The sequence below is a fragment of the Wyeomyia smithii genome, chromosome 2 (genome assembly GCF_029784165.1).
Source record: "Wyeomyia smithii strain HCP4-BCI-WySm-NY-G18 chromosome 2, ASM2978416v1, whole genome shotgun sequence".
Taxonomy (NCBI): Eukaryota; Metazoa; Arthropoda; class Insecta; order Diptera; family Culicidae; genus Wyeomyia; species Wyeomyia smithii.
The window spans coordinates 144864649-144883692 of record NC_073695.1 but is presented as its reverse complement, the minus strand read 5'-3'; the positions used below and the strand labels follow the sequence as shown (position 1 = coordinate 144883692).

The window sequence follows — 19044 nt, the reverse complement described above, 5'->3', positions numbered from 1 at the left end:
TAAACATGAGCCCTGGGGAAGACCCATGTAGCTAATGCGAAAAGTTGCCAAATCGCCATGCGTAAAATGCATGTGCTTTTCGGACAACAAGTTGTGCAAAAAATTGTTCAAAATTGGAGAAAATCCTTGTCGGTGAAGTTTACCCGAAAGAATGTCAATAGAAACGGAATCAAAAGCCCCCTTAATGTCCAAGAACGCAGACGCCATTTGTTCTTTACGAGCATACGCCAGCTGAATATCTGTTGAAAGCAAGACAATCATTCGTCCCTTTGGCACGGCGGAAGCCAAATTGAGTTTCTGATAGTAGACCATTTGATTCGACCCAGTGGTCTAAACGACGGAGTATCATTTTTTCCATCAATTTCCGGATACAGGATAGCATTGCAATCGGCCTATAAGAGTTGTGATTAGAAGCTGGTTTCCCTGGTTTTTGGATGGCGATCACCTTCACTTGCCTCCAATCCTGCGGTACAATGTTTTGCTCCAGGAACTTATTGAACAAGTTCAACAAGCGCCTCTTGGCATTGCCGGGTAGATTCTTCAACAAGTTGAATTTGATTCTATCTAATCCAGGCGCGTTATTGTTACAGGACAGGAGGGCAACTGAAAGTTCTGCCATCGTAAAAGGTGATTCTATCGCGTCGTGGCCCGGAGACGCATCGCGAACAATATTTTGCTCAGGAACAGAGTCCGGACATACTTTCCTGGCAAAATCAAATATCCACCTACTTGAAGACTCCTCGCTTTCGTTGACCGTTACGCGATTCCGCATTCTTCGGGCTGTGTTCCAAAGAGTGCTCATCGATGTCTCCCTCGACGTCTCGTTCACGAACCGACGCCAATATCCACGTTTCTTTGCTTTAGCCAAGCTTTTAAGCTTGGTATCAAGCTCCGAATACCGTAAATAGTCGCCAGGTATACCTCCCGTCTGGTAGGCCTTAAACGCGTCGGATCTTTGCGTGTAGACATCGGAGCACTCTTGGTCCCACCACGGAGTGGGAGGCCGTTCTTTGATCGTTACGCCGGGATATTTCTTCGTTTGGGCTTGCAACGCGGCGTCGAGAATCAAGCCCGCGAGGAGGTTGTATTCTTCAAGTGGTGAATGATGTTGAATCGACTCGACCGCTTTTGAAATCATTTCCTCGTATAACTTCCAATCGACATTTCGTGTGAGGTCATACGGAATGTCAATTGGTCGCATGCGAGTTGACCCGTTAGTAATTGAAATAAGAATAGGCAGATGGTCGCTACCGTGAGGATCGAGGATTACCTTCCATGTGCAATCCAACCGTAGCGACGTCGAACATAAGGATAGATCCAAAGCGCTTGGGCGCGCTGGAGGTTTCGGGATACGTGTCATTTCACCGTTGTTTAAAATAGTCATGTCGAAGTCATCGCAAAGGTTATAGATTAAAGAGGAGCGGTTATCATTGTATGGGGAACCCCAAGCCACGCCATGAGAGTTGAAGTCTCCCAAAATCAAACGTGGCGAGGGAAGAAGTTCTATTAAATCAAAGAGCAGCCGTTGCCCAACCTGTGCTCTGGGGGGAATATATATTGAGGCAATACAAAGCTCTTTACCTTGTATTGTCATTTGACATGCGACAACTTCGATGCCTGGAATCGAGGGGAGGTTAATACGATAGAAAGAATAGCACTTTTTAATCCCTAAAAGTACTCCTCCATATGGGGTGTCTCGATCAAGGCGAATAATATTAAAATCATGGAAGTTGAGATCAATATTTGAAGTAAGCCAAGTTTCACAAAGGGAAAATGCATCGCATTTGTTTTTATTTATCAAAACTTTAAACGAATCAATTTTTGGTAAAATACTTCTACAATTCCACTGTAAGACAGAGATAGAATCCTTCATATACGCAGTTGAATTAGGCATCGAAGGATACAATCGCTGCAAGGAGAGGCCATTGGGCAGTCAACTGCTTCAAAAATGATCTAACTGTTGGGAGGAATGCTGTAAGAAAAATTTTAATTGGATCGGGTACATTGAAAGTTTCAAAAATCCAGTCCACAATGTCAGAAAATTTCACTAATCCAGAGTTTGTTTCATCAACTGGGAGTGTAAAAGGAGCAACTGGGGTTTTAGATGTTCCTGGCAGTGCTGGGAACTCCTTCTGGGACTTTAAATTTGCCAGCCCAGGAGGAGTTTGCTTCGGTTTTTCCGCAGCACTGTTTGGTTTGTTTGTAACCTTCATTTCACTTTGAGAAATCTTAGGACCTTTTCTGGGAAGTTTAGGAGAGGAAACACTTTTCCTCTTTCTAGACGCCCCAGGATTGGCGTAAGATGCTCCCGCTGGTGAATCGTCAGAATCGGTTTCCTCAGAGGGCAACAGATCGAAGGGGTTCGAAGTAACGGGAGAAGTGGTAACGGTCTTCTTCAGCATGTCAGCGTAGGAACGCTTTGAACGCTCTTTGAGAGACCGTTTTATTTTATCCCTGCGCTGCATGTACACCGCACATGTCGAGAGCTCATGCAGATTTTCTCCGCAGTGAATACACTTTTCAGCGTTAACACTGCAAGAATCTTCCGCATGAGACTCCCCACACTTGCCACAACGTGCCTTATTGCAGCAGTAGGCGGCTGTATGGCCTAACTGCTTGCAATTCAGGCAGTTCATGACGCGGGGCACGTAGAGCCTCACAGGGAGACGAACCCGGTGGATCGAGACGTGGCTTGGTAGTGCAGACCCGGCGAACGTAACTCGAAACGAGTCTGACGGAGTGTATACTGTTTTGCCACCGATGATCGATGCTGACCGCAATTGCTTGCAGTCGAGCACCTTTACTTCGGGACACGTTTTGTTCTTAAAGCACCCTTTGGCACTTTGCAGTATACACTCGACGGACAGACTCGAATCGGTTATGACACCGTCGATCTCCACGTCTCGTGCGGGTATGTAAACGCGATACTCGCGTGTGAAGAGCTCAGAGCAAGCTATATCGTTGGCCTCTTTCAGGTTACCGACCACGACACGGAGCTTGTTAGGCCGGACCTTGGAAATTTCGGTCACGCCCTTGTACTCCTTCGTCAGGTCTTTAGAAATCTGCAAGAGGTTCAACTTTTTCGATTTCGGTCCTGCCTTTGGCCGAAAATAAACAGTATAGCTGCCCTGGGCTCCGTCTGGGTAAAGCCTGGGGCGAGGGGGGACTGAAGAATGAACAGGGGAGGGGGTAACAGAAGGGTCAGGGTCAGAGGGGTTCGGGGATGGTGGCGCGGGAGGCGAGGGATCTACATCCATCTTAAGTCTAGCGCACTAGCGCTGACAAGAACACGTACCTTTTTATTTCTCCCTTCCAGTAAGGTTGGTTGTCCGATCGTTCGAAGTAGCAGCCGTTACAGCCAGCAGCACCAATACAGCAGCACCAAACAGCCACCAGCAGCGAGCCAGGTGTGAGATCACTCCACACAGCGATACGACTCGCTGACACTGATGGCTTCTTCTTTTTCCTCGTTTGTGTCTCGTCCACTGCTGTAGCACAATCCAGCCAGCAGCCAAATCGGCTTACGCACCAGCTGGCAGTCACGATGCGAAACAGTTGCACAAAGGAACGACCTTGAACCCGGATTTATTTCACTCGACCAGGCAAACAATGCCAACACTTGTTCACACGTCTTTTGTTTTATACTCTATCGGACCGATCACCAAACACGTCCAGTACTGATGCGTGTTCGGCACAGAATCGCATATATATATATATATATATAGATATATATATATATATACATATATATATATATATATATATATATATATATATATATATATATATATATATATATATATATATATATATATATATATATATATATATATATATATATATATATATATATATATATATATATATATATATATATATATATATATATATATATATATATATATATATATATATATATATATATATATAAATATATATATATGTATATGTATATATCTATATATATATATGAATTAGTTTCAGAGATCACAAGCCTCAATGACGAAATATTTAAGAGTTTCTACGTAATCCTAACGTTAATTAGGTAACAAGAAAGTGGGAGTATGAAACATATGCTGAGAAATCGAACATACGCTGCGATGATGAACATATTTTTTTTCTTAGCCTCTGTGAAACTGCTAGATCTAGTTCTTTTTCACATTCTCGTAAAATTTGACTGTGCAACGACGAGGCACAAGTAGCACGAAACAAATTCAAATTCAAATAGTTTACGCCAAAGAAATCAGAAAACACATTGCATTTAGTGCTGAAGTCATGCACACCATGATGAGAACACAACACAAACAGAACATAAAAATATACTGTTGAGTGTTGCAAACTTCTATGAAAACGGCTCTCATGAGTCATAAAACTATCAAAAACACCTTATTTATTATGATCTTACGTTTGGGTTTAGTGATATAGACGGATTAAATACAAAAAAAAAAAAATACAAAAAAATAGTAACATGCATGTGACATGTATTGCGAAATTCAACCAAAAACGCAAAGTTCAAATTGGATTTATTTGAGATAGAAAAATATCCACTCTCCAAATTTTAGATATTATATACAAAACAGTACGACCATTCAAACGCAATCAATAGTATTAGTTTGTGTTTGCTATTTAACTAGGTACAAACATTTGAAAAGGGCGTATTTAGAAAGGGAAAAACCTAATAACTTTTCTTGTGAATGACATAGCGCTTTCAAGTATTCAGAGAAAATATGCACCTCAAAAAGGCCTAAAAATTGTTTCAAGACCAAGTTTCGAAAGAATCCAAAATAGAAAAATTACAACGAAAAAACTGGGTTTTTCAGCGACACCCTAACCTGCTAACTTAAATTCATCATACCGCGAAAAGTATACAAGACAAAGACTAGCTTTCTTTGGCAAAGTTGTTTAGAATAAATGAATCTACAACTCTTCTGAACTAAAAAAAAAAACCTAAATTAATCCACCTAGCGGTCAGACCCAGCATTTCTCATTCAAACTTTTATTTGTAAAAATAGATTTACATGAACGCTTCAATCCAATAAACGTATATTCACTCTTTAGGTTCTAAAATATTAATGTTGCAATCTATACATATGAAAATGTAGTCCGGTCTGTCTGTCTGTTTGATCCATATAGGCTCGAAAACTACCGAATCGATCGACGTGAAAATTTGTATGCAGGGGTTTTTGGTCCCGATAACGGTTCCTATGATAGTTGGAGACCCCTCTCTCTTCTGGAAAGGAGGGGTCCAATACAAATTAAACATACATTTCTGCACAACTCAAGAACAAACCAAGCAAATGAAACCGAATTTGGCATGTGGATGTTTTGAAGGGTAATAAATATGTCCATAATGGTTCGACGCCCCTCCCTCTTATGGAAGCACATGTTTCTGCACAAAATTCTGCACATCTCGCGAACTAATCAACTAAATGGAACCATATTTGGCAGGTGAATGTTTTTAGTGGTAACAAATATGTTCCATAATCGACCTCAGGCAACATTTTGGATTGTAAGATGGCACCTTCCGGTTTCTGAAAAACTAACATGAGTATCTCCGGATCTAGAATGATACACAGCAGCTGAAATCGACCTCAGACAAGAGCTGCATCTAGCGTGCTCAAAGATAATGTAGGATTGAAGTTCATGTGTTTTGATTGCCGAAAATCGTAAATTGATCTAAATAAAATGCAGCCTACGTATTCTGAGTTGTCTGAAAAAATCAACACCTTGAGCTGCCAGTTCAAAGAACTTATTACTAATATAGAAAGTGGTATGAAAACACAATTGCAAACGTTTGCGGATACTCTATCTGTGCGGATTGAGTCCCTCAACAAAGAACGGGTACAAATTAACAGCTCGACTGCATCCAGCTGTACTAGCACTGATATTGCTACATGCTCTTACGCTGCCGTATGTCGTGAGAATCTCACTCAACGAAAAAAATCCTCTGCTGAAAAACCATCTCATGAGGAATTTAGCCTAAGTGAACTTGAGACAGCGGGAGTTTCCTGTTCCGGAAAACGCAAATTATTGTGACAACCCCTAACAATGAAGCAGAAATAATCACTGACAATTCCTTTAATGCGACTAAGTCACCAATGACCAGGACGAAAAATGTCGAGAAATTTGAAAAAACGGTAGTGCTACGTCCCAAGTGTACTCAACAAACTGCGGTAACCAAGGTTGACATTCACGATAAACTTAATCCAGCTACTTTCGCCGTTAGAGATGTTCGTTTCCGAGACTCTGGTGAAGTGTCTATTGTATGTGACTCTAGAGCAAACGCCTCTAAACTTGCCACTGAGGCTACTGGTCTACTGGCAGATAAATATATAGTGGAAGTTATGAAACCTCTTCACCCACGAGTGAAACTAATTGGCCTAACGAAAAAGCTGAATTAGAATGACCTCGCCTGCACGATGAAAGCACAAAACAATTTTCCTCCGGCTTTCAAGCTTCAGCTAGTACGCTTAACCAAACCACAATGCCGGAACCCTGATCGATTCAATGCTATACTTGAGTTAGACGCTCTTCCCTTCGATGCCATTATGAAGCTCCAGTATGTGAGCATTGGATGGGAATGCTGCCGTGTAGTTGAGAACGTAAACGTTATAGGATGCTACCAGTGCTCTGAATATGGCCATCAGGCATCCTCATGTGATAAGGCTGTTTGCTGCCCTAGATATGCGGATGGCCATGAAATCAATGCATGCGATTCTGACTTCGAGAAGTATGTCAATTGTGACAAACTGAATAAACAACAAACAGATCATCTTAGTGACATAAATCACTCATCGTGGAGCCAGAAATATCCTATCTATATAAAACGCCTAAGAAAAGCACGTCAGAACATTGACTATTGCATCTAGCAATCATCGTTACCTTCAGCGCTTGTTGCCCCTGCATCCAACCAAACTGCGGAGAATTCTTTAGGTCGCTCAGGTAACTATAAGAGTATATGTCCCGCCGAAGTGGGAAAAACTGCTACACTGTCCAATAGAGAAAAATTTAAAAAATTTAAACTCATCGACATCGACTCCTGTTCTGTCTGGTACACTACATCCTGGCCACGATCGACCGCCACAGTCTATGCACTTACTGAAAGATGTAATAATTGCCGACACCCGAACGGACCGCACAATGACTTGTGCTCCCAGCATGAGAGATGTTCATAGCAGTCTCAACATTTTCTATCAGAACGTGAGAGGATTGCGCACGAAAGTGGATGAATTTCTTCTTGCATCTTCAGACTCGGACTACGACGTGATTGTTGTCACCGAGACCTGGCTGAACGAGGAGTTCATTTCGGCGCTGCTGTTCGGAAATCGTTATACTGTATATAAAAAGGATCGTGATGCTGAGCTTACTTGGAAAGAACGCGGTGGTGGCGTTCTGATTGCCGTTACGAACCAGCTGAATTCTATTGTTGCTGCTAACTCAACAGACAGCAAATTGGAACAAGTATGGGTTCGCGTATCTACTGATGGTCATGATGTCTGTATTGGTGTGGTATATCTACCTCCTGGCCGTAATCACGCTGCAGATCCGACGTATATTGAGCAACATATCGTAAGTGTTAGTCACGTTACAGATTCTTTTGGGCAACACGACTCTCACCTCCTATTTGGCGATTTTGATCAACCTAACCTCAAATGTAAAAATGCTCCCAATGGCCATATATAGCCAGATCCATCAGAATCAACTTTTAGTAGCTCTAGTTCTGTGCTTATTGATGGCATGTCAGTTCTTGGTATGAAGCAGTTGAATCAGGTTGTGAATCACAAGAATGCTATACTCGATCTTGTTTTTGCTAACGAGATGGTCGCTAGGCAATGCAGTGTTTCGGAAGCTATAGAACCATTTGTTGAAATGGATATTTTACACCCTCCGTTGTCTGCTTCATTAAACTGTCCAAATGCAGTTACCTTCGTAGATCCTGTAGTGACACCACAGTTTAACTTTCGAAAAGCAAATTTTGTAGCATTAAGCCATTCTCTCACGCAAACTGACTGGACACCACTGTACACAGCAAATAATATCAATGACCCGGTCAGAAATTTTACTAGCACTCTTTTGGATTTGTTTCGTCTTCATGTTCCTGCTTCCCGTCCTACTCAATGTCCTCCCTGGTCAAATCATCGACTCAGGACTTTAAAGCGAAATCGAGCTACGGCTCTTCGATATTACACTGTGAACCGCAATATGATAGCCAAACGTGAACTTCAAACTACCAGCAATAGGTATAGATGCTATAATCGCCTGTTATATTCACTGCATGTGAGGCGAAAGCAAAACGATCTAAAGCGAAACCCCAAAAGATTATGGGCGTTTGTAAACAAAAAACGTAAGGAGAATGGTCTTCCGTCAATTTTGACTTATGGGACAGACCCAGCGGCCACTCCTGGTGAAATATGCAGACTATTTGCATGCCACTTCTCTAGTGTCTTCAAAGCGGAGGCTGCATCGTAGCCGCCGCTATTTGCAATGTACCAGAGGGAGTACTAGAAATGCGAAATATTGTATTCTCTGAAACGGATTTTAATGCTGTAATAAAAAAACTGAAATTTTCTTGTCGGCCAGGGCCCGATGGTATTCCACCAATTATATTTAAGATGTGTGCAACTGCACTTTGTGCTCCCCTAACATCAATTTGCAATCAATCAATAGCTGAAGCATCTTTCCTTGATGAATGGAAGAAATCCATATTATTTCCTGTTTTCAAGAAAGGTGATCGTGGGAATGTTACCAATTACCGCGGAATAACATCCCTATGTGTAGGATCTAAGTTGCTTGAAACTCTTGTCAACAAAGTTTTATTTCATGAAGTTAAAAATCACATTTCGTGCAACCAACATGGATTTTTCGCTGGAAGATCAACAGTTACTAATTTAACGGAATTTACGTCATTCTGCTAAAGAAATATGGAGAAAGGAGCCCAAATAGACACCATATACACAGATTTGAAGATTTGCATCCGATCGCGTTGATCATAATTTGCTTCTGGCAAAGATTGAACGGATGGGAGCAGCACCTAATTTCGTTAACTGGGTTAAATCATACTTGATAGATCGCCGATTGTCTGTGAAGATTGGAGTCGCTCAGTCTGACTATTTTACAAATCTCTCTGGTGTTCCACAGGGCAGCAACCTTGGCCCGCTGCTTTTTTCTTTATTTTTCATCGATGTGTGCACGATACTTCCGCGAGGGTGTCGACTTCTGTATGCAGATTATTTGAAAATCTATCTCATCGTTAAATCAATCGACGACTTTGGAGAGCTTCAAAAACTTGTAGACATTTTCACTGAATGGTGTAAATTTAACGAGCTGGTCATCAGTACGAACAAATTTTCTGTAATCTCATTTACTCGTAGAAAAAATATGATTAGCTGGAACTACAACATTGGAGGCGAACAGGTAGAGAGAGTATCTGTGATCAAAGACCATGGGGTGCATCTTGATACGACGCTCTCCTTTAGGGAGCACTATTCCGCTGTGCAAGCAAAAGCTAATCGAAATCTAGGGTTTATAACCAGGATCACCAAAGAATTTACAGACCCTTATTGTCTTCGTTCGCTTTACTACTCGCTGATCAGATCTGTGTTGGAGTATGCTGCTGTGGTATGGAGTCCGTATGCTGATGTCTGGTCATCAAGGATTGAAGCAGTTCAGTCACGTTTTGTACGTTATGCACTTAGGTTTCTTCCATGGAGTAATCCCAATGAACTGCCTCCCTATAAAAATCGTTGCCGTCTTCTGGGAATGGACACGTTGGATAGGAGGCGTAAACTGGAAAGAGTATTGTTCATACAAAAACTGCTTACTGGAAGTATAGATTCAGCTCGTATTCTAGCGTATGTTAATGTGAATGATTCACCGCGTAATCTAAGAAGTTTTGATTTTATCAGGTTAGATCTTAGACGCACCGAATATGGTCAGAATGAACCTTTACGTGTACTGTGTTCCTTATTTAACAATGTGTACACCTTATTTGAATTTTCTCTGAGTACAAATAGTTTTAGACAACGATTATTGCGCACAAACGTGTTTGTTTAGTTATATTCATGTAGACCCTGATGTCAGATGAATGCAAACAAATAATAATAATAATAATAATAATAATAATAATAATAATAATAATAATAACAATAATAATAATAATAATAATAATAATAATAATAATAATAATAATAATAATAATAATAATAATAATAATAATAATAATAATAATAATAATAATAATAATAATAATAATAATAATAATAATAATAATAATAATAATAATAATAATAATAATAATAATAATAATAATAATAATAATAATAATAATAATAATAATAATAATAATAATTATAATAATAAAATTTATCAGGTTAGATCTTAGACGCACCGAATATGGTCAGAATGAACCTTTACGTGTAATGTGTTCCTTATTTAAAAATGTGTACACCTTATTTGAATTTTCTCTGAGTACAAATAGTTTTAGACAACGATTATTGCGCACAAACGTGTTTGTTTAGTTATATTCATGTAGACCCTGATGTCAGATGAATGCAAACAAATAATAATAATAATAATAATAATAATAATAATAATAATAATAATAATAATAATAATAATAATAATAATAATAACAATAATAATAATAATAATAATAATAATAATAATAATAATAATAATAATAATAATAATAATAATAATAATAATAATAATAATAATAATAATAATAATAATAATAATAATAATAATAATAATAATAATAATAATAATAATAATAATAATAAAAATAATAATAATAATAATAATAATAATAATAATAATTATAATAATAATAATAATAATAATAATAATAATTATAATAATAATAATAATAATAATAATGATAATAATAATAATAATAATAATAATATTAATAATAATAATTATAATTATAATTATAATTATAATAATAATAATAATAACAATAATAAAAATAGCCGATTTCCACCCAATATTAAAATATCCGGATCTAAAATGATACACAGGAGCTAAAATCGATCGAAATTGTCTGCAAATGCCATTTTGAAATCCAAAATGGTGACTTCCGGTTTCGGAAAAACAGCGGCAAACAACCAAATACCACCAAACATGGGTATTTCCGGAACCGCAATGATGCACTGGAGCCACAAATCGACTACAGACAACATTTTGAATTGTAAGATTGCAACTTCCGGTTTTGGAGAACGGCGTGAAATGGATGATTCCCATTAAAGATGGACAGAAGCTAAAAGTTGATCACAGACACAATCTTGAATTTTAAGATGGTGACTTCCGGTGTCTGGCAAACAGCCGGAAATGACCAAATACCATTCAATATGAATGTTTTTGGAACCAGAGTTACGCCCATATGACAGAAATTGATTTCACAGGCAATTTTAAAGTCCAAAATGACGACTTTCTGTTTCAGAAAAACAGCCCAAAGTGACCAAATACCACCCAATATAAGTATCTCCGGAGACAGGATTTGCAAGAAGCTAAAAATTGACCTCAGACACCATTATGAATTGCAGGATGGCAACTTCTGGTTTCTGGAAAACAGCCAAAAATGGCTGATTCCCGTCTCACATGAGTATCTCCGGATCTATAATGATACACAGCAGCTGAAACCGACTGCAGACCCCATTTTGGATTCTAGGTTGGCGACTTCAGGTTACTGGGAAACAGCCAAAAATAAACGAATAACACACAATATGGATGTTTCTTCAACCAGAATGACGCTTAGAGGCCAGAAATTATCTTAAATACCAGTTTGAAATCCAAGATGGCGACTACCGGTTTGTGAAAAACAGCCTAAAATAAACAAATACGATCCAATATGAGTATCTCTGGAAATGATGCAAGGAGCCAACAATTGACCTCAGGCACCATTTTGAACTGCTAAATGGCAACTTCTAGGAAACAGTCGAAAATAACCGAATAATACTCAATATCTCCGTAATCGAGATGATGCATAGAAACCAAACATTGATCCTGGACACCATTTTGAATTTAGAGACGACCACTGTTAGTTTCTGGAAAACAACCAAACTAACTAAATACCTCCCAATATGGGTATTTCCGGTGTTAGATTGATGCCCGAAAATCTGCTGAAAATGACCGAATACCACCCAATATGAATATATTCAGAATGAGGGTGATGTACAGAAGCCAAAAGTCGAGGATGATGTCATTTCAATAAAACGATTTGTTATTTGATTTTAATTATATCAAACGATTTGTTATTTGATTTTGATTAAATCCTTTGGCTGATTCGTCGTGTATTTGCAGACTATAAACACGTCGTAAAGAATCAATGAATTTGGAACGTTCTAATAGTACGATACCACATTTAAATTATGTTGAGGCCACATATATCGATCAAAGCAGGTATAGTTTTCAATATTCTTTGAATTTCATTACTTTCCGTAACTTTTGAGCCACATGTCAAATTGTTATGAAGTTTGTTATTTGTAAGTTTGAGAGATGACTCGTTCGTATGACACTAGTTATGTTCAAATAAGTCATGTAATCTTTGAGATAATAGACTTTCTTTATTTATTTATTTGTCAACGTCTCGAACATAATATAACACAAGTTCCACAGACTGTAAATTATTCTAAGGCTCTAATTCTATTCTTAAAAATGCATTTAGAAATGAGCCGTTGCGGAACAGAGTGGTCTAAAGACCATTTTTTTCGAAAATAAGTTTTTTGCATAAACCGCATCTACTCAAGAAGCTGAAGTTGGGAGATTAAGAAAATTTCGGAAAATCGAATTTTAAAACTGATTTATTCCGTGTTTAGAATACGTCCGAAACAGAATGGCCGTTTTGTTTCGGAACAGAGTGGTCTATGTACATAAATCAATGTAATACTATCATGTAACACGTAACATGTAGCATATTACATGTGATAAGGAACATGCCACTTGTTTTGTACATGTGTCACGTAATATGTGACATGTTACACGTAATGTTACACGGAAAATGTAACATGTAAAATATTATGTAATATGTAATATCTTGTGTTACATGTGATGTATCACGTGCCATCTTACATGTGACATGCTATATGTATCACATAACATGTGACACTAGCCATTTTATACGATTTACCGTCATTTTCTTTGTCATTCACCAGGTTTGTGTACATAGACCACTCTGTTCCGAAACGATTCGAGGATTCCAGTTAATATATATATATATATATATATATATATATATATATATATATATATATATATATATATATATATATATATATATATATATATATATATATATATATATATATATATATATATATATATATATATATATATATATATATATATATATATATATATATATATATATATATATATATATATATATATATATATATATATATATATATATATATATATATATATATATATATATATATATATGATGTCAGAGTGGTCTATGTACCTATGTACATTGATGAGATAAAATCACCGATTTCGCAAAGAAACTGTTAATTTTATGTATCTTAAAGTTAAACCACTTCATAACCTTTATATTAGAACATTTTGTTTGAAAGAATCCGTTGAACAGAATTTTTTTCAGAGATTTTTCAAAAATTGCTTTTCCTGAACAATTTGCTCGATGGCACATAGACCACTCTGGTCCGCAACGGCTCAAATATTGAAATCGAATACACTAGTGACACTGTTAAAGGAACGAAGACATCTGTCCAGAGGATTATTAAAACCATAGCAAGTTCTATGACGTCTAATGAACAATAAGTCACGCTCACGCAATCGTCGAGGAGGGACATAAAACGACACATCACATAACAATGAAGGACTGTCAAGATTCCCCTGAATCAGATCAAACGCAAAAATCCTCTGCAAATTAAGACTAAGCGTCTGCAAGGCGATAAGTTTACAGCGGCTTTCATAACTGGGCAGGTTAGCTGGGTCAGACCAAGACAAGTGTCGAAGGACAAATCGAATAAAGCAACGCTGGACTCTCTCTAGTCGAATAATTTGCGTTGTATGAACTGGCGACCACACGCATACCGCATATTCCAAAATGCTCCGAACCAGCGAGCAAAACAGCGCCTTGAGAGCATAAATGTCATAAAGTCTTTGGTAGTACGTCAAATAAATCCCAGTGTTGCGAACGCTTTAGCGGTTGTGATAGAGATGTGCTCGTCGAACTTGAGTTTACTATCAACGTTGACTCCAAGATCTCGGATAGAAGCAACGCGTTGCAAGGTCTTTACTCCAATAGAGTAATCGAATTCAATTTTAGTTTTCCGGCGGGAAAATGGTATGGATTTATATTTTTCGATGTTTAATTCCATCCCGTTTTCGAGACACCAACGTTGTAGTTCATTTATATCCGTCTGTAGTACATAACAATCGAGATGAGTCTTCACAATGCGATAAATTTTTAAATCGTCAGCGTACAGCAATTTCTCACATTTCAAACGAGAGCACAGATCGTTGATGAATAATATAAATATGAGTGGACCTAGGACACTACCTTGTGGAACGCCAGATGCGATGGAGAAGATGCGAGAATGCGAGCCGTTGACGTTGACGAAAGCATTTCGCTCTGTCAAATAAGAGCGCAGCCAATCCGTAATCCAGCATGGAAAACCCAAGTAATTGAGTTTAGCTATAGCTATACTATGTGGCACTTTGTCAAACGCCTTTGCGAAGTCGTAATATATAGGGTGTCGATCTGTTGTCTGTTCTCGATTTCATTTGAAAGGAAACTGGTAAACGTCATGAGATTCGTGGTTGTTGAACGTTTCTTTACAAATCCGTGTTGAGACTCTGATATCAATGGTAGAGAAGCAGCGTAGAGTACGTCGTGGACTAATCCTTCAAAGACTTTCGCCAGGCAGCACAAAATTGAAATACCACGATAATTCTCTACTGCGTGGCTAAAACCAGCTTTGTAAATCAGGCAAATTGAAGCGGTTTTTCATAAATTGGGAAATGTACTTTGACGTAGTGAGTTGTTGAAAGTAATTTCTAACGGAATTTTCAGAGAATCACCGCACTCTTTCAGGAACAATGGCGGTAGATTATCAATTGCCGGTCCCTTAGAAGCGTCTAGCTTTTTCAAGGCAGACCACACATCGTTGTTTTATTAACAATTTAATACATAACGGTTGCTTAAGTTCGATTATAATCAAATGAAATAGGAACGTATTGGGCAGCCAAACTTTGAAACCACGTGTTCAATCATAATTCATCAGTTAACCCTTAACTAGCCCGCTCATCTAATAATAATATTGATCAAATCGGTTGTGTAGTTTCAGAGATAATGAAGTTTCGTGATTTTCACGTTTCGGTACATTACAGACGAAGTTACAGTCCGATTACAGTAAAATTCAATAATGTGTTATGAAGTAGCTAGTTTTATTATTTGGCACTAATTTTGTGGACCATTTCGAAGAAAAGTGAGTGAGTCCAAGTAGTCTTCGGAATATGTTCCTTTTCATAGCTGGATTTCTCATTTTCAAACATAATAGGCAAAGTAATAGTACGATTGCAAAACATATCAATAGGGTCTTATGGGGCAAGTAGACCTTCCATTGGACACTGATTTTATGAAAATCGGTTCAGCCATCTCTGAAAAACATGAGTGAGATTAAACAGTAGGGTGTCTCAAAATTGCACAAGTCTGGAATCCCGGGGGCTCACCCTCCGGATAATAGAAAACGGTGTTACGAACAAACATTTGTCCGGCGGCAGCTCTAGAAAATGATGCTTTCAACTAGCCCCGATGACTTTTTAGAAAAAATCGGTTTTTCTTATGTTAAATCCAAAAAACATGTCCAGTTATTCAATTTTCCTAGAAACCTAATACTTTTATATTTTTTACAGGTTCCTTAGGGTCCAAGTTGTAAGGAAAAAACTCGTTTCGGATTGGTTGGGCTGATACAAATTTCCAATTATTTTATGTCCAAGGTTATCAAAGTTAGCAGAGGGGGTGGCAAAAAATAAATAACACCGAGACGAAAAAAAAGAAATATCTTTGATCAAAGTGTGTGTGCAAGTTATGAGGTTTGTAACTTGCACTCAAATGAATGTTGAAAAATAACACTTTATTATTAGCATTATTTATTTCGCTTGCCTTTCGACGACACTCTCGCTGTCACCTGACTTGTGTGTTGCAAAATTAAGCATTTATGCTTTAAAAAAACCAATGAAATGAACAAAACGGTTTGAGCTTTTTTTTCTTACCCTTCCAATATTCAAGAGTTTTGAAGGGGGGGGGGGGAGGGGTGACATAAAATGAAAATGAGATTTGTAACGGCCTTATTGTCAATTTATTTTTCTGAAAAAATTTCTATCGTTTGGAAAAGAGATTTTTCAAGTATACTTCGACATTCAATCAATAAAAGTGGGTATTAAACCTAATGCTCTCACCAACTGAATACCATTAAAAGTTGGAAAATTTTATGGGGTAGAACATTTCCAAAGACTACATGGCTCTAAAATAACTTACTGTGGAATAAAAAGTAACATTTTGATGTTTTCCAATACTAAAATATTCATTTGCCGTATCATATAGAATTCTAAATTCAACTAAATCTCCTACTACTCAAAGGGCTCGTTCTGCAGGGTCATTGATAACTGTTGAGCTTCAACATTTCGATTTGGCACCAATATAATAATTTCTTTCTATCCAGGCCTTGGGATCTTCTTAAATAATAAAGCTTGATGTCAAGCCGCAGTCTATCGAAAAAACTTAAGTGACTTCTCTGTGAGTCCACTAAGTTTTTTACAGACCAAAGTTTTTTCACTCTTGAATTGTCGTTTTCACCGCTCACCTTTTTCAAGTTTTGTACCACCTCCCTCTTCGAGTCATCATCATCATTCCAAACGATAGAAATCTTTTTTGGATCTTTTTTTTCTTTTTGCCGCCGAACAATTGTTTGTTCGTAACACCATTTTCTATCATCTGGAGGGTTAGCCCCGGAATTCTAGACTTGTGAAATTTTGGGAAACCCTATTAAACAGTTTTTAGAACACGTTTCTTTTCAAAACATTTGAACCACAAGTTCAATCTTCATGAAATTCAAAAGTTAAGAGTATTTCAGCTAGCCCGTTCATTTGTAACCAATTTTGCTCAAATCGATTGTGTAGTTCTCGAGATAATGATGTTTCATGATTTTTACATTTTAATACATAACCTCTAAACTAAAAATCCGATTACTATGAAATTCAATAGGGCTTTATGGGGCAACGAGACCCTTCATTTGCAATTAATTTCATGAAAATCGGTCCAGCCATCTCTGAGAAAAGTGAGTGAGAATAAAAATCTGCTCATACCCACACACATATAGAAAATGCTCGCCTCGTCGTGCTGAGTCGGGTGATATATGCCATTCGGCCCTTTGGAACACTTTTATACTTTCGGTTTTGCAAGTGATTGCTATGTTTTTCTAGGAAAAAGGCTAAAATGTAGAGACGAACAGATTTAGCTACACTACGGTAAGATTTATGAAACGAAATGAAACAGAAAAATGATTGTTTTCTCGCGATAAATGTATCAAGCTGAATGTTGATATATTTTGAAGATAATTTTGTACTAATTCATATACTTTGACGATAGATTTGAATTTCAAGACAAAAAAAATATTGCATATTGTACACTTTAGTAGGGGAAGATATCTCAAGCTATGGATTAATCGAAATTATAAGCGGGCATAGTTTAGTAATTTGAAGCATAGGGCAGATAATAAATTGTAAGAAGCCGGTACGCGAGTGAATAGAAATTTACACAGCAAGTTGTAAAATACAAAAAAAGAGAACTGAAAGCAAAAAAAAATGCACCACTCGCTCAGCAGGGTTAGCACGTAAGAGGAGAAAGACATCAAGGAGCAAAACTTCGAGATGAAGAGATCAACGATTGCAGACTCTATGAACCACCAGGAGATTCCACCGAGTCACCAGAAGACGGCAGTTGGCGCTAAGAGGAGACTGGACGGTGGGAGTCGATGGCGAATGAGGTATTCAGAGCAGTATCGAGGAGAGAGCAACCACCAACCTCCCGGTTAGCAGACCCGGAAAAGAATCGTAAACGCGGCGAAGCACGTCCTCCGGACAACGAAAAAAAAACATTTTACAGAAGGGACGAGAGCTAGCCAACTATTAGTCATTGATCTGGATTAGCGCAAATTCATCGAAACAGCATCTTTTAGACATCGGAAAACCTCCTAAGAAAACTACATGAGGAGATTGCCAATCGACGTAAAATCATCAACGGAAATCAAAGGGGCAACATCCTAGCCGTCCCCAGTGACTTGCAAAATTCATGTTTGCATCACACATCCAATAAACAAAAGATAACGAGTGTAAACACCGCAAGCAACCCAAGGCAAGGCACACCACCCCGAGACAAAAGTAGGTCAAGCCAACGAAATAAGCTGACAACGTACTGCCTCAAAGAGTACACTGGCCAAGCTTTGGATTTTCGCCAAGTAAGGATAACCTAAAGTTCCTGAGCCCTGTAATAGTATAGCAGGGGCAACTCAACGTGAAATAGCATCGAGCAGGCACCCAGCTGCATGCGCAGTATGGTGGTTGCGCAAGTAGGAAACAAACGTGACAGGCGCAAGGCGGAACCCCCGCCAAAGAAGGAATTCATACAAACACAAACTCAAACACGGCGAACCGGGCGAGCCTCCATTATGACGGCGCGCACCACGTTCTTGGTATTCGACCGACAACAACGATGACGACATCACCAGGCGACGAATACCTCCACAGCCAGACACTCCCCCCAGGTCCAAATACGGCAACAAAGCAGCAAGCACGAGAAGCGGCGCACCAGTACGCAGCCGATATGAGATTAGATGACCGAATAAGTATATGAAACATGTTGTATAAAATAGCTAAGACGAAAAAATAGAAATATTATGTAGATATTATAAGACGCAGCAAAAAGCCATCATATCCAGGCATTATCTCTTCGCGATAACAACCACCTCGGGAGAGTGGGGAAATGTGACGCAACACCCCGCAAAAAAAAAAACAATG

The 19044-nt window shown here is 38.2% G+C and overlaps 1 protein-coding gene across 1 annotated transcript in view; it reads right to left on the bottom strand.

Moving 5' to 3' along the window:
- Positions 1-16899, bottom strand: part of LOC129719935 (motor neuron and pancreas homeobox 1-like) — a 686641-nt gene extending 669742 nt beyond the window's left edge. The window contains exon 1 of the mRNA XM_055671347.1: positions 16833-16899. The gene's annotated coding sequence lies outside the window, so the exon portion shown is untranslated. The remainder of the gene's footprint in view (positions 1-16832) is intronic.
- Positions 16900-19044: the final 2145 nt, after the last annotated feature.